General features: G+C 41.2%; 1 protein-coding gene across 1 annotated transcript in view; it reads right to left on the bottom strand.

Moving 5' to 3' along the window:
- The window catches only part of MGAM (maltase-glucoamylase), an 85856-nt gene extending 70021 nt beyond the window's left edge, over positions 1-15835 (bottom strand). Inside the window, exon 1 of the mRNA XM_028106470.2 lies at positions 15706-15835. The gene's annotated coding sequence lies outside the window, so the exon portion shown is untranslated. The remainder of the gene's footprint in view (positions 1-15705) is intronic.
- Between the last annotated feature and the right edge of the window lie 336 nt (positions 15836-16171).

Here is a 16171-nt window from a genome sequence, read left to right as displayed (position 1 = left end):
AGATAAAAAGGGAAAAGAGGAGGCCAGGGAAAAACAACTCAGAATCCATGAAGATAGAATCAGAGAAATAAGTGACACCATGAAGCGTTCCAATGTCAGAATAATTGGAATCCTGGAGGGAGTGGAGAGAGAGAGAGAGTGGACTAGAAGATGTATTTGAGCAAATCATAGCTGAGAACTTCCCTTCCCTAATCTGGGGAATGAAAGAAACATTCATGTCCTAGAGGCAGAGAGGACCCCTCCCAAGGTCAAGGACAACAGGCCAACCCCCCGGCATGTAATAGTAAAACTTGCAAATCTTAGAAGCAAGGAAACCATGTTAAGGGCAGTTAGGGGGAAGAGATTCCTTACGTACAGAGGGAGGAATATCAGAATAACATCAGACCTATCCACAGAGACCTGGCAAGCCAGAAAGGCCTGGCAAGACATATTCTGGGTACTAAATGAGAAGAACATGCAGCCAAGAATACTTTATCCGGCAAGGCTGTCATTTAGAATGGATGGAGAGATGCAGAGCTTCCACGACTGGCAGAAACTGAAAGAATATGCGACCACTAAGCCGGCCCTGCAAGAAATATTAAGGGTGGTGCTGTAAAAGGAGAAAGACCCTAAGAGTGATATACAACAGAAATTTGCAGGGACAATCTATAAAAACAACATCTTCACTGGCAACATGATGACAGTTAATTCATATCTTTCAATAATCACTCTCAACGTGAATGGCCTAAATGCTCCCATAAAATGGCACAGGGTTGCATATTGGATAAAAAGACAGGACCCATCGATATGCTGTCTACAAAAGACTCATTTTGAACCTAAAGATACATCCAGACTGAAAGTGAAGGGATGGAGATCCATCTTCCATGCCAGCGGACCTTAAAAGAAAGCTGGGGTAGCAATTCTTATATCAGACAAATTAGATTTTAAACTAAAGTCTGTAATTAGGGACACAGAAGGACACTATATCATTCTTAAAGGGTCTATCCAACAAGAAGATCTAACAATTGTAAATATCTATGCCCCCAACATGGGAGCAGCCATCTACATAAGCCAACTGTTAACCAAAATAAAGAGTCATATTGATAACAATACATTAATTGTAGGAGACCTCAATACTCCACTCTCAGCAATGGACAGATAAATCAACAAGGAAACAAGAGCTTTGAATTATACACTGGACCAGATGGACCTCATAGATATTTACAGAACATTCCACCCTAAAACAACAGAATACCCATTCTTCTCGAGTGCACATGGAACTTTCTCCAGAATAGACCACATACTGGGTCACAAATCAGGTCTCAACTGATACCAAAAGACTGAGATTATTCCCTGCATAGTCTCAGACCACAATGCTTTAAAACTGGAACTCAATCACAAGAAAAAAATTTGGCAGAAATTCAAACACTTGGAAGCTAAAGACCGCTCTGCTCAAGAATGTTTGGGTCAACCAGGAAATCAAAGAAGAACTTAAACATTTCATGGAAACCAATGAGAACGAAAACACATCAGTCCAAAACCTATGGAATACTGCAAAGGCGGTCCTAAGGGGGAAATACATAGCCATCCAAGCCTCACTCAAAAAAATAGAAAAATCCCAAATTCACCAACTAACTCTACACCTTAAAGAACTAGAGAAAAAGCAACAAACAATGCCTAAACCACACATTAGAAGAGAAATAATTAAAATTAGAGCAGAAATCAATGAATTAGAAACCAGAAACACAGATCAGATCAACGAAACTAGAAGTTGGTTCTTTGAAAGAATTAATAAGATCGATAAACCACTGGCCAGACTTATCCAAAAGAAAAGAGAAAGGACCCAAATTAATAAAATTATGAATGAAAGGGGAGAGATCATGACTAACACCAAGGAAATAGACACAATTATTAGAAATTATCATCAACAACTATATGCCAATAAACTGAGCAATTTGGATGAAATGGAGGCCTTCCTGGAAACCTACAAGCTGCCAAGACTGAAACAGGAAGAAACTGACAACCTGAATAGGCCAATAACCAGTAACGAGATTGAAGCAGTGATCAAAAACCTCCCAAAAAACAAGAGTCCAGGACCTGATGGATTCCCTGGGGAGTTCTACCAAACATTCAAAGAAGAAATAACACCTATTGTACTGAAGCTGTTTCAAAAAATAGAAACAGAAGGAAAACTTCCAAACTCATTCTATGAGTCCAGCATTACCTTAATCCCCAAACCAGGCAAAGACCCCATCAAAAAGGAGAATTTCAGACCGATATCCCTGATGAATATGGATTCCAAAATCCTCAACAAAACCCTAGCTAATAGGATCCAACAATACATGAAAAGGATCATCCACCACGACCAAGTGGGATTTATCCCCAGGATGCAAGGGTGGTTCAACAGTTGCAAATCAATCAGTGTGAGAGAACACATTAATAAGAGGAGGGAGAAGAACCATATGGTCCTCTCAATTGATGCAGAAAAAGCATTTGACAAAATACAACATCCTTTCCTGATTAAAACTCTTCAGAGTATAGGGATAGAGGGAACATTCCTCAAGTTCATAAAATCCATCTACGAAAAACCCACAGCAAATATCATCCTCAATGGGGAAAAGATGAGAGCATTTTCCTTAAGATCAGGAACATGTCAAGGATGCCCACTCTCACCACTATTGATCAACATAGTACTAGAAGTCCTAGCAACAGCAATCAAACAACAAAAAGAAATAAAAGGTATTCAAACTGGCAAAGAAGAAGTCAAACTCTCTCTTTTCGCAGATGACGTGATACTTTATGTGGAAAACCCAAAAGACTCCACCCCCAAATTACTAGAACTCATACAGCAATTCAGTAATGTGGCAGGATACAAAATCAATGCACAGATATCAGTTGCTTTCTTATACACTAACAATGCAACTGTAGAAAGAGAAATTAGCATCAAAAACCATAAGATACCTCGGAATACCTCTAGGAACTACAGAACACTCATGAAAGAAATTGAAGAAGACACAAAAAGATGGAAAAAGATTCCATGCTCATGGATCGGAAGAATAAACATTGTTAAAATGTCTATGCTACCCAGAGCAATCTATACCTTCAACGCCATCCCAATCAAAATTCCAATGACATTTTTCAAAGTGCTGGAACAAACAATCCTAAAATTTGTATGGAATCAGAAAAGACCCCAAATCGCCAAGGAAACATTGAAAAAGAAAAACAAAGCTGGGGGCATCACGTTGCCCGATTTCATGCTATATTACAAAGCTGTGATCACCAAGACAGCATGGTACTGGCACAAAAATAGACACGTAGACCAATGGAACAGAATAGAGAACCCAGATATGGACCCTCAACTCTATGGTCAAATAACCTTTGACAAAGCAGGAAAAAAACATGCAATGGAAAAAAGACAGTCTCTTCAATAAATGGTGCTGGGAAAATTGGACAGCCACATGCAGAAGAATGAAACTCGACCGTTCTCTAACACCATACAGAAAGATAAACTCAAAGTGGATGAAAGACCTCAATGTGAGACAGGAATCCATCAAAATCTTAGAGGAGAACATAGGCAGTAACCTCTTGACATCGCCCACAGCAACTTCTTTCAAGATACAGCTCCAAAAGCTAGTGAAACAAAAGCAAAAATGAAGTTTCGGGACTTCATCAAGATAAAAAGCTTCTGCACAGCAAAGGAAACAGCCAACAAAACAAAGAGGCAACCCACAGAATGGGAGAAGATACTTGCAAATGACACCACAGATAAAGGGCTGGTATCCAAGATCTATAAAGAACTTCTCAAACTCAACACCCAAAAAACAAATAATCAGGTCAAAAAGTGGGCAGAAGATATGAAAAGACACTTCTCTGAAGAAGACATACAAATGGCTAACAGACACATGAAAAAGTGTTCATCATCATTAGCCATCAGGGAAATTCAAATCAAAACCACATTGAGATACTACCTTACACCAGTTAGAATGGCAAAAATGGACAGGGAAAGAAACAACAAATGTTGGAGAGGTTTTGGAGAAAGGGGAACCCTCTTACACTGTTGGTGGGAATGCAAGTTGGTACAGCCACTTTGGAAAACAGTGTGGAGGTGCCTCAAAAATTTAAAAATAGAGCTACCCTATGACCCAGCAATTGCACTCCTGGGTATTTACCCCAAAGACACAGATGTAGTGAAAAGAAGGGCCACATGCACCCCAGTGTTCGTCACAGCAATGTCCGCGATAGCCAAACTGTGGAAAGAGCAGAGATGCCCTTCAACAGATGAATGGATAAAGAAGATGTGGTCCATATATACAATGGAATATTACTTAGCCATCAGAAAGGATGAATACCCAAATTTTACATCAACATGGATGGGACTGGAGGAGATTATGCTAAGTCAAATAAGTCAAGCAGAGAAAGTCAATTATCATACGGTTTCACTTATTTGTGAACATAAGGAATAGCATGGAGGACATTTGGAGAAGGAAGGGAAAAATGGGGGGGGGCATTAGAGGGAGAGATGAACCATGAGAGACTATGGACTCTGAGAAACAAACAGGGTTTTAGAGGGGAGGGGGTAGAGGGGATTGGTTAGCCTGGTGATGGGTATTGAGGGCACGTACTGCATGGAGCACTGGGTGTTATACGAAAACAATGGATCGTGGATCACCACATCAAAAACTAATGATGTGTTGTATGGTGACTAACATAACATAATAAAATTTAAATAAATAAATAAATAAATTCAATTATTCAACATATAGTACATCATTAGTTTCAGATGCATAATTTACCAGTTGCATATAACACCTAGTGCTCATCACATCATGTGCCCTCATTAATGCCCATCACCCAGTTACCCCATCCTCCCACCCATCTCCCCTCCAGCAACCCTCAGTTTGTTTCCTAGAGTTAATTTCATGGTTTTTCTCCTCTCTGATGACTCCCCATTCAGTTTTCCCTCCTTTCCCCTTTGATTCTCTGTGCTGTTTCCTATATTCCACATATGAGTGAAACCACAGGATAATTGTCTTTCTCTGATTGACGTATTTTACTCAGCATAATACCTTCCAGTTCCATCCACGTCAACGTAAATGGTAGGTATTCATCCTTTCCCCGATGGCTGAGTAATATTCCATTGTAAATATATATATATATATACATATATATATATATATACCACATGTTATACTTTAAAACTTTTTTTAATATTTCAGTATTAAAAAAGTAAACTTCATGAAAGCCAAACAAAATATTGTTAGAATAGCAAAACTATTTTTAAATAATTCCTTAATCATCCAATATCTAGTCAATGTTGAAATTTCTCTTATTGTCTGATAAATATTTTACAATTTGTTCTACTTTTATCAGAATGTAAGCAAGATTTATATATTGTAATTGGTTTGTGTCTGTTAAGCTTTTTTTGTTGTTGTTTAGAGAGAGAGAGAGCCCAGAGTGGGAGGAGTGGCAGAGAGAGGATAGAGAGAGAATCTTAAGCAGGCACCATGCCCAGCATGGAGCCCAACAGGGGGCTCAGTCTCAAAACCCTGAGATGATGACCTGAGCCAAAATCAAGAGTTGGATGTTTAACTGACTGAGCCACTTACCCCTGGCTCAGGCACCCCTGTTAAGCTTTTTTTTAATCAATAAGTTTTGTTCTGTAGATTTCCCCATAATCTGGATTTTGTCAATTTCATCCACGGATATACTTACATGTTTCTCTACCCTTATGTTTCCTGTAAATTTAATTATCAGATCTAGAGTTTTGACAGATACAGGTTTGATATTTTAGCAAGAATGGTGTATAGTTGGTATACAGTCTCCCAGCAGAAGACACATAAAATATAGCAGATTCTCCTTTTTTCATATTAATAGCCATTGGTGAGCATTTCTTAGGTCCATTATTCCATTAGTTGTGACAGTGATACTGTAATTCTACCATTCTTAATATGCTGGATGAAATATTACTATAGAGAGAAATTTCCCCTCATCTATTATTTGGATCATAAAGGTACAGTTCATATAGGAGAGCTGGGATAAATGTTTGACTCTATTTTCTGTGTTTCAAAATAAGGAGTTGTTGCCCTAGTATCCTCCAAAGAGGTCCAGGGAGAATATCTGTACAATATCTTTGTGAAGTTATGGATTTAAACACATCTTATCTGTTCTAATCTATTGATATCATTATTATTATTAATGCTCATTTTGCCTTATCTGTACTTGCAGGAGTCTCTTCAAGTTGGTTCCTGGTAGTCTTTGATAGTTTCCTTGCTCTCTGCTATAACATGATAACCTAGGCTCATTTTGCACATTTCCTGCCTCCAGTCTCAAATCAAACATCTCTAAGGAGTCTTTGTTTTTTTCACTGGGAAAAATATTTAGAAACCAGAGTTTCAATGAGATCTAGTGAATTCTACAACTAAAGGTACCTGATGGATCATCCTGATCAACTGGCTGCCTTTGGAGTCCCAGGGAGAATTGTCAATTAAAAAAAAAATACAGAAATAACACATTTACCTAAGTTAGAACTGTTATCAATCCTAGCTGGGGATTAAAATATTTTGCCAAGAAGTTTAAATCAGATGTTCAGCAGTCATCTGCTGTCTCAACCTAAGTGAATTCGAATCTCTGGGGTTAAGGCTTGGATATCTGATATTTTTTTTAATTTTATTTTATTATGTTATGTTAATCACCATACATTACATCATTAGTTTTTGATGTAGCGTTCCATGATTCATTGTTTGCATATAACACCCAGTGCTTCATTCAATATGTGCCCTCTTTAATACCCATCACCAGGCTAACCCATCCCCCCACGCACCCCCTCTAGAATCCCCAGTTTGTTTCTCAGAGTCCATAGTCTCTCATGGTTCATCTCCCCCTCCAATTTCCCCCCCCCTTCATTTAGCCTAATGATGCCACTATCATTTTCTTTGTGCTCTATGATGGGGAAAATATTGGGAAGAACTCTACAATGCTTCAGTGGATGCCCCCTGGCAAGTGCTCTAAATGAGTATTTGCTGATTTGGAAGAAAGACTGAGTGGAAACACCACCATGATATGCTCTGTGTCACAGATGCACTTCAGGGAACCTGGTCCTCTTTCCCGAGGAGTATGAGAGGGATGAAAGAGGAAACAGTATGCCTTCATCCCAGCAATCTCACCAGTAATCACAGGAGTCCAAGTGAGAAAAAGAAAAAGAAAAAAATTTGATATAAAAAATAATATAAATTAGAACACAGTTATTAATTTTACAAAAGGATCCAAGTCAAGATTTCTTTAATCAACCATTTTTGAAGTATGAAGGAGAGGTAATCAATATCTCTAGGGTTTGGTTTGGTTTTTTTCAGAATCCACTTTCTGGAAAACAGTGCTCTTCACAGCCCCTTTATTAAGCCCAACCATAGCTAAACACTGGTTCACATCCCTGTGCTGTTCTGCCTTCCCCTACTTCTAGCTCAAGGTCCAGTGGTCTCTCTGAGCAGAACTGCCCCCAACTCCACTACAGACCACTGTGAGATAGTAGTCTCTGCTCTGCTATACCCAGCACAATGGTCATGTCTGTTTTTCTTTTTCCATTTTGTTACAGACTCATTTCATTTGGTACATCTTTATAAGACTGTCAATGGAAGTTTAGAAAAGAAAACAGGTGAAGTCCTGTGATCAGTCTCCCATCTTGAACCTTTCTGGGTAGGTTTTAAAAGTTCCCCAGATGACTTTGATATTCAGTTCCCTCCACTCCTATTTGAAAATCGTTTTGAAAATTTTGAGTTCATCAGTGGATTTAATACTATTACATGACACTATCCTGTAGGGTGGGAGTGGAAGTGGCAAGTGTAAATTGAGGACAGTGAAAAATAGGACAAACACTAAGTAGGAGACAGTAATAACTAAAACCAAATAACATATTTGGAAGGAGTAGTAGTGGATGGGCGGTCTCTTGTGAAATTATCAAGCCCATCAAAGCACTCCTCCCAGCACCTCCAGTATGTCAACACACCCTTTGTACTCCCAACTCATCTGTGGTCAAGTGGATAAATTTTTTCCTAAGGCTTTTTCTCAAAAGGCATATCTACTTCCATAGGTTTGCAATACCCCTGTTCTCTCTCAAATTGTGAGCTCCCGAGGTATAAAAATTATGCCTGCTTCTTCCTTTTTATTTCCTTCCTAAGTATCTACTAGTAGAATCTGTATAATCAATAATTATTGATCAATAGTATTTGACTCCCTGGTCGATTTCATTAGTGCTAAACATTTCATTAGTAATTTCCTGCTGCATCTTATCCCCAAGCTCTCCTTCTCAGAACAGAGAGCTTGCTAAATAGGGCACAAAAAGACTTGCACTTGACTCCCTGCCCTACCATTTCTTGCTGTGGTGGCCAAAAGAATTTTCCTAATACGCATAAGTCTTGGTTTTCTTATCTATAAAAATGAAACTAACAATACCTATTGTATTACCTATCATCACCTTCTTATTGTAAAAATCAAATAAGAATACTTTATTATTTTTTTTATTTATTACTTGAGAGAGTGAGAGCTCCCTTGTGCGAGCAAGTGGGGGGAGGGGCAGAGGGAGAGAAGCAGCCTCCCCACTGAGGGCAGAGCCCAACACAGGGCTCAATCTCACACCCCCGAGATCATAACCTGAGCTGAAATCAAGAGTCGGATGCTCAACCAACTGAGCCACCCAGGCACCCCTCAAATAAAAACACTGTCGTGATCCTCACGACAACCCCACGTTATTTACTGCTACAAGCCCACTTTCAGATGAGGAAATTAAAATTTCAGCAAGGTCAAAAAACTTGCCTGGTGTCACACCGCTGATAAGAAGCAAAGCCACAATTTCAACACCTGGCCCTTGGACTCCACAGCCAAAACTTTCAACCATTACTCTGTATTCTATGTTATAATGTCCCATATTGTACACCAGCTTAGGCTTTTTGTGAGATTGTGGTTTTATCGGATAGTATCTGGGTCATTAACCAAGTACTCAGAATGTGCGTGGTCCATGGCTAAGCATTTAGATGCATTATTTCCATTAGTCCTCACAACCACCCTATGAGGAGGGACTGTTGTTATCCCCATTCTACAAATAGTTAACTGGGCATGATAGAAGCTGGGGTGCCCACGGTCCAGAGCTCAGAGCCAAGCTTCCAGCCAGGCAGTGTGAGTCCAAAGCCACAATGTGATGCAAATGCAGGAAACTTCTCTATTTATGAATAATTAAGGCTGCTAAATTAAGACAAGGTAGGACGTATGGGAGATGTCTGCGTTCTTCCAGAGACAACCATGGGATTGGAAGTCTTTTGGAAAGAAAAGGAAACAAATATTCAGCAACAGTTCAGTCCCCACAGCACCTGGGGGACTCAAAAGTGCTTTTGTAGGCATCCACAGAAGTCAATTAGCTTTTAGTTTATGGCCCTTGGCACTGTGTTAAATTCTCTGTGAGACCAAAGAGAATGAGCTGCTGATGCATACTTCCCATGTTTATTCATCATCCAGATATCAATGTTCTGTCTTTGGGCAGAGTAATAAATAAATTGTATAAACTGCAACCAGTTTATTACTCATCAGTTATATATTAAGCTCCCACAATGTGTCAAGCACTCTTCCAGAAGCTGGTCCTACAACAAACAAAACATAAAAATTCTTGCCCTCACGGGACTTATGTTCTTATAGTTAGAAAAAAGACACAATAAACAAAATAAGTACATTTATGATGGGTAGATTGTGGTAAGTACTATGGAAAAAATAAATAAACGGGGTGGGGGATGAGGAATGTGGGGGTGAGGGATGCACCTTCAATTAGACTGGTCAGGGCAAAGCTCGCTTGGAAGGCTCAAATTATTTCTGTACATAAACTGTGCTGACTCCAACAGTAATTTTTTCCTCTTGAATTAAAATGGTGGGGCGCCTGGGTGGCTCAGTCGTTAAGTGTCTGCCTTCGGCTCAGGTCATGATCCCAGAGTCCTAGGATCGAGCCCCGCATCTGGCTCCCTGCACCGCGGGGAGCCTGCTTCTCCCTCTACTAATCCCCCTGCTTGTGTTCCCTCTCTCACTGTGTCTCTCTCTGTCAAATAAATAAAAAAATCTTTAAAAAAAATAAATAAAATGGTTATATGAATCGTTGCCAAAGGGCATTTTCCTGGTACTATTAGAACTGTTTAGGCAAAGTAGATAGATAAATCAGATAGCAGCCCAAACTATTGAAATAGCTGTCTGAATTAATTTAGAAAAACTGGATAATCAATCATATTTTCTAAATATAATGTCTGTATTTGCATAGGATCATATGATCACTGTCTGACTTGCATTTGATGATCTAAGCCTTTCTTCTAAAAATCCTTTGATAACATGAGGCAAGAGATCTAGTGGAAAAGAGAGGGTTAGTTTTACAGATACTGGGAATAACTCACAAGAAGGAGTCCAGCAAGTCATGTTACTCCTCAGAAATCCTGCGCAAAACTTACTGGGTTGGTTCACTGTCTCCCACCTACTGTCTAACCCCTCCAGGCCTCAGTTTCCACCCCTGAACCACAAAGGGATCAATCTCTAGAAGACAGCTATGGACGACTGTGACCCCAACACCAGGGTGAGCAAAGGCTTCCTCATCACCTTCTGCAGCTAACTCCTGAAGTAACTTTAAATGGAAAATTTCTTCTTCTAAGTCCATCTACTCATGAGTATTCCATGCTTATGGAGCAGTTTGTAAAGTAACTTTATTAGCTCATCAAAACTCATTTGCAAGGTAATGGTTAACAAGAAAAAAATCCCTGACATCATGTGTAAATGTGAGTGAAACAGTGATGAGCTATCATAAAACTGGAGTACAGGATAGAGTGTCCTTCCACTTCATTTGGTCTCTGATACACTTTGGCCCTACCCAGCACAACAAACCAAAGACCCACCCCCACTCCCACCCCATGGCTTCCCCCTTTGCATCACTACCACTCCTAAACCCCTGTTTCCTGAATTGTCTGAATTTTTTTAACAAAACTAAAAAACAAAAACAAAACAAACAAACAAACAAAAACCCCAAAGACCCCCTTCCCTCTCACTCCCTCCCTGCCCAGCACATGGGTACTCACTGTTCTGCAACATGACATCCGAGCAATAGCCAGTTTGGAGAGTAGGAGGTCCCTTTACCACATGAAAGCTACCGTTCAGACCCTTGGTAGCCTATTTGAGTGAGACCATGGCATTGATCTTGGTCTCCTTCTCTTTCCCCAACAGAAACTCTTCCTTCCCACCTCAGTGCCAGAAAATGCCCACTTGTATCTAGATAGACTTTAGCAACTAGCGAGGACCCAACTTTAAGTTTTACCAGAGAGGGGCCACCAACAAGCCACCGCCTTCCCCCTTCCCCTGGGCACTTCAGTTCTATTTCACACATGAGGGCCAGTCCAGGTCCTGCACCTTTCCCTGCACACCCTCCTCCTCAGACTCCGCCTCAACTCTCTCCCACGCCCCACAGCCCCCGGCACCCAGTGCGTGCACACACCTGAGACTCTTCCCTAGAATAATTCTTTATTTGATCACCCAACTCATAGGGCTAGTAATAGATTTCTCAATTTCCTGACCACAATGGATTCTCTAATTACTACCCCACAATCACAACCCCACATAATTTCAGAAGGAATGTGCCCACAGGTTCTATGCTAACCCCCTGCCTCCCTTCTCCCACCTCACCTCTGAATCAGAAAGAATTGTTACCCTGAATATTAACTCTTTCATTATCCTCCCCATCACACACACACAAAGGTTTAGCTACAGCAGGGCTTATAGACCCAGCCGTGGTATAGAGGCGTGAGCACACACACACCAAAAAATAAATGAATTGAATCTTGTTTTATGTGCATATTTGTGTAATTATGTGTGCTGTTGTTTAGTTTTGTGTTTAACCAATTGCAAGGACATTCTACTAATGGAGATCGGCGCCAGTCCACACACACTTGCACACACCCATCTACAGCCATAAATGAAGACCCGGTTCACAAACATACCTCACCACCTCCTGCCGCTGTCCCCGCTCTCACTGAAGGATGGACTAGGAAGCAAAGCAAGGAGCACAGTCCACTGAGTGCAGCCACAGCCCTGGCAAGCCATTACCATGCTATCGTTAATGGGTTTCAAATGCAAATGACTGCCCAAATTTCATTCTCCAGATCAGATCTGCTAGTTAATTAGTAATCATGGTCTTCTTCCGAGAACATCCCTAAGAACCTAGAGAAGAAGTGACCATCCTGACCCACTCTAACCCCTCCAGCGGCTGAATGTACTTTCAGCAGTGATCACACTCAGGTGCCTGGCAAAGGAACACAGACTGACTTGAGATGTAGATGATAAAGAGCAAAAAATAAACCATCCCAGGGTCCCGTTGACATTTACTAGCACAATCTGCTGGTTGGTGTTTGAAGGAAATAATTTTGAAAATATTTTCAGAATAGTTTTCTTCTTTCCTTGTCTCTAGGAGAGCAGTCCCCAAGCATTTTTGTGTGGTGGAGACCCTTTGGCAGTCTGGTGCCTCCTATGGACCTCTCTTAGAATTACATTTTTAGGGGCGCCTGGGTGGCTCAGTCGTTAAGTGTCTGCCTTCGGCACAGGTCACGATCTCAGGGTCCTGGGATCCAGCCCCGCTTCAGGCTCCCTGCTCAGTGAGGAGCCTGCTTTTCCCTCTCCCTCTGCTGCACCCCCTGCTTGTGTGTCTGTGTCTGTCTCTCTCTCTCTCTGTCAAATAAATAAATAAAATCTAAAAAAATTACATTTTTAAATGCATGAGACAAAATACTTAAGGATACAAAAGACTCTGAAACTAATAATACATTATATGTTAATTAATTGAATTTAAATAAAAAATTTTTTAAAGATTTAAAAAGGATACTGAGGAAACTAATTCCAACGAATTAGTTACCAGAATATTTTTAATTACAACATAGTAATGCATGTGTTGCTTTAGTGATGTAATAGCCAACAAATCTAGCAACAAGTCTAACAGCTACTACAATCTCGAAAGAGTAATAAGTGGAAATAGTATCTTGAGATTATCTTCAAAATATGATACAAAAGTAACTGTGGCTTCTCTTGGAACCAAACTCTTAGGTACTTCTAACACTCCTGAGGTTTGCGATCTCACTTTATACTTAAAAGACAGGCCACATTTCAGCTGGATTTTAGCAAAGAAAAAATACATATATCTTGTCCCTTGCAAGTTCACTTGCTTTCTGTCTTCTGTGTCTACTTGGGAGCCATGGAGGCTGTGCACATATCAGCACCAGCAGTGTGATGACAATACGTCCTCCTCTCTGCTCCCTAGATATCACCCTTACTTAGACTTTCATGACGCCCTGTCCTTGCTTCCAACCCCTGAAAACACAACTCTGAGCACTTCTTTAACACAAGTCAATTCAGTACATAGGTGTATGTGTACTATAAGCAAGCATTGTCAGAAAAGCAATAACAGCAACATCTACGGCATGCTTCCTAGGGCCTGTTCATTAGGCTAAATGACTCACAGGCATGATTACATTTCCTCCTCATCACCACACTGTGAGGTAGCAACCGTCACCCCCGTTTCGCAGACTAGAAACCCTGGACACAAAAAGCAACTTGCTCGAGCGAGGTTCTGTAACTAGGAAGAGGTGAAACCAGAATGCAAACTCAGGTAGTGTGGTCAAACCTGCACTTGAACATGAATGTGAGCGGTGCATCTATAACCTCATGGCCAAGAGAAGGTAGAAGTGCAGTGACTGCCATGCCGAAGACAAGACAGCACTGACTAATGCAAAGACCACAACTGGGAGGGACAAGAAAGAAACCAAAGGCATGGATAGATTGGAGTGGGCAGAGAAGAAGGAAAGACACTGTGAGCCAAGGGATCAGCATACGCAAGGCTCAGAGGTTAGAGAGAATGGGATCTGTTTTAGAAACTGTAGTGAAAAGATAGAGACAAGGGAGATGGTTATGGGAAAGTCAGGGACACTTTTGGCAAAGCACACTGGAGGCCCATCGTGGAGACTCTAGCCTGTTACCAACAGGGAACCATCACAGATAAGAAACTGCCCAGAGTGGTCATAAGTGTGAAATATTTCTGAGCTCTCTGCCCAGGACTCAGAATGCTGGAGTATCTGTCTCTTTAATTCTTTAATCAGAATATTTAGTCTCCCCACACCTCCACACAGAACAAGTGCCAATCAGTAGGGAACTCTGGAAGCTGTACAAGCTGCCTGTCCGTTGGAGTGACACAAAAGTGGGGAACTCTACCACCCTGAGATCTCCATAGGCATCCCCTAAAGATCAAGAGAGTGGTGCATCACCTCGCCAGTACTGATGAGAACATCTGCTGACCTTCCCTAAACAATGCTTGATTCTGGCTTCTGTTCGAAACCTGAAAATAGTCAGTTTTTCAGGAAAAATCTCAAATTCTTCTTTCTCGTGAAGGCTGCTTTATCATTCTTGATTCTACCATTCCAATATTTTTTCATTAGTCACCAAAAAGCTTGGCTCACTGCCATTTCTGCATTTTCGGCGCAGCCTCCCCCTGATATGTCTATGTCCTCTGTCTTCCTATGTAAACCCCTCTCTTACTGCAAAACCAAGTTTAAACTCACTTTGCCATGAAATTTCTCTAAACACTCAATTCATGTTGATGCTTCTCCTTTTCTGAACTACTAAAGTAACAGTACTTTCAAGAAGATATGGTTCTACTTTATAGATGTGCATAAAAGTGCTCCGAGGACTACTAGCCACTCATCAAGTCCCTGCTGGCTGAGTTCCCTCAAATGCTCCAGCAGAGCCAGACCCAGGTGAGGAGCCCTTTCTGACTGCTGAGCTGAGAGGGGATGGCTGAGCACCAGTGTGTGTCTCCATCCTCTTGGCACTGAACACATTATTGGATTTTCCCTTCCTGGAATAAAATTCTATAGAAAACAAGATACACATCTGCTTGTATTCTACTGGCGGTAGACTACAGGTGGATAAGATAACCCTGGCGGTATCCCTATAGCCTATTAATCTGAAACAGTTGAATACAATGTTGGAATCAAGATGAGTCATCTCTTGGAAATGTGTTGCCATGCAAAACCTTCAGGTGGTAGTTTATGATCCCCCAGTTGGTGTCATAGAAAGAGCATGGTGTTTGGAATCAAACTAGCCTGGGCTTGAATATCAGAGTCTCTACTTACTTGCTACAGACTTGGGCAGTCATTTAAATTGTCTGAAGCTTAGTTGCCTTCTCTGTAAATTAGAGATGATAATATGCACAACATAATATTATTTGGAGCCCAAGCTGAGACAGTAAGTGCCTGACATCCAGGGTCAGTTTTCCAGGCTCTCCCTAACTGGTCTTTTCTGAAAATAAAGTCAAATAAAACCCAGCAAGCAGTGGCACTGGCTTAAATTCTGTTTAGAACTCTTGCTCTTATTCATCAAGCGCCTGGAAGAGCCTCACTAGAGGGTGGGGCTGGAGACAGTGAACTCTCTCCTCCGTGGACCACTGACAGACAGCAGAGAGCAGAGTTTGCCTGCCACACCGAACTGATTCCCCAGGCCAGTGGGGGAAAGCCAGCTCTAGCCCAGAACCTTGTTCTGCAGGATGACCCCCTCCCCTGCACACACACATGCACACACGCACACTAAGACACTCACACTCATAAGCTACATGCCATCTACAACCTTCCTGTCACAAATCACCTCTCACATTCGCCATAACCCACAAACTTTAAGTTGTACCTCTTTCTTCTTATTGCAGCTGAGTTGTTTTCCTTCTTTTGTTCCAAGTGTAAGCTCTTCACAACAGAGGCTACCTGGAAAGGGGAAAGAGGAGTTGTTTGGGGTAGGAGTAATTTCTCTGCCCAGAAGCTTTCAGAGGAAAGGTGGGGGGGGTGGGGGGGGGAAATACGATCTACCCATACTGAGCATTACAGCATTTCCTTCCCTGGGGAAATACCTATTATTCAGCAATTTGACACTGCCCTGCGTCCCTTCCTACCTCTTAGCCCCACAGACAGCAACTCGTGCAAACACACAGGTGTGGGTCCAGGGAGAGAGTTCTTGGGGATAATACATGACCTAGTATTGACGTGGCAGTCATAAAGCATCAATTACATCACACACACCTTGTAGCTCTCAGAGCACTTTAACCTGTACAATTTCTTTAATCACTTATCATAGGGCAGGTATTTTATCCCCAGGTAAA

This window comes from Eumetopias jubatus, unplaced genomic scaffold, assembly GCF_037043125.1.
Source record: "Eumetopias jubatus isolate StellerSeaLion01/CBP00866 unplaced genomic scaffold, mEumJub1_p1.0 scaffold_14, whole genome shotgun sequence".
NCBI classification, from domain to species: Eukaryota; Metazoa; Chordata; class Mammalia; order Carnivora; family Otariidae; genus Eumetopias; species Eumetopias jubatus.
The sequence above is the reverse complement of the archived record's forward strand: the minus strand, read 5'-3'. Positions and strand labels throughout refer to the sequence as shown.